This window comes from Ischnura elegans, chromosome 4 (assembly GCF_921293095.1).
Source record: "Ischnura elegans chromosome 4, ioIscEleg1.1, whole genome shotgun sequence".
NCBI classification, from domain to species: Eukaryota; Metazoa; Arthropoda; class Insecta; order Odonata; family Coenagrionidae; genus Ischnura; species Ischnura elegans.
In genome coordinates, this window is record NC_060249.1 from 50021969 (window position 1) to 50023085 (window position 1117).

A 1117-nucleotide genomic window follows, 5' to 3' on the forward strand; every position below is an offset into this window, starting at 1 on the left:
CGCGAATTAACTGCATTGTGATTCTTACGATATGTTTGCCTTCCAGTATTCAACCTTCAATTTCGGCCCTTACGGCGTTATTTTATTTATTTATTTACGGAAACTGAACGAAGAAAAAATTTTAAAAAATAAATAAAGCAGTGTAGTGGTGTAACTAGGAATATTCTTTGGGGGGGGATGGAGGGGCTTGGGTCCGGGAATATTTTTGAAAAATGACTTGCCTGGAAATACATTCTGCACCATTTTGGCACTTAAAATTTAACTTCAAGAAGAATTAGTTATTATACGTCAAACCTAAACAATAGTTTTAAATATTTTTCTTAATTTCTCTGAGGCTTTGGGGGGATCTACCCCGTCATCGCCCCCCCCCCCATAGTTAGGCCACTGAAGCAGTGTACTATTCGCAGAAATAATGACTATGTAAGTATTTTACCGTTTATTGTAGGTTTTCATGAGGTACATTAGAAGCATTCTGGCAGCCTCCACTTCCTTCATAAACATCCCTATTAAATTCATAATGATGCCTACTCACCTTCATTATATCGAAAAGAATTCTTTTCTCTTATTTCTTCTCCCTCGTTCACCTAACTTTCTACCCTCTAACACATCAACATCCCATCCCCGCTAAGTACTCGCTCCTCCCATACCTTCTGTCTCCTCCGTATCTCAAAAGGTAAATGAGGGTTGGGTTGGGCTCACGACCCTTCCCTGCAATCGGTTAGCCCGGGGATGGGGTACCCTTTTCACGGCATCTAGAGGAAGTGTTGAACAGGCATCGACTCTTAATGGAATCGATATAATTAACTATATTTCAGACAATGCAAAACAAACTTATTTTCCTAGCATATAAATGTACTCTTCCGCATTTGAGTCTTAAAACTGTATAAGAGGAAATCGCAAATAGTGTTATTCATGATTAGAAAAATTCAATGCCAAATATTACCACTCAATGACACTTAAGCCCAGCTTTTAAGGTGGTATATATAGAGGTGATTCCACTTCGTTTCAATGTACTCGCTTCGGCGGTACATATACTAAAATTGGAACGATACAGAGAAGATTAGCATGGCCCCTGCGCAAGGATGACACGCAAAATCGTGAAGCGTTCCACATTTTT

At 39.3% G+C, this 1117-nt stretch overlaps 1 non-coding gene across 1 annotated transcript; it reads left to right on the forward strand.

The window, feature by feature from the left end:
* Positions 1-1010: 1010 nt before the first annotated feature.
* LOC124158310 lies at positions 1011-1117 on the forward strand. Its single transcript, XR_006864776.1, has one exon. It is a non-coding gene; the product is annotated as a U6 spliceosomal RNA (small nuclear RNA).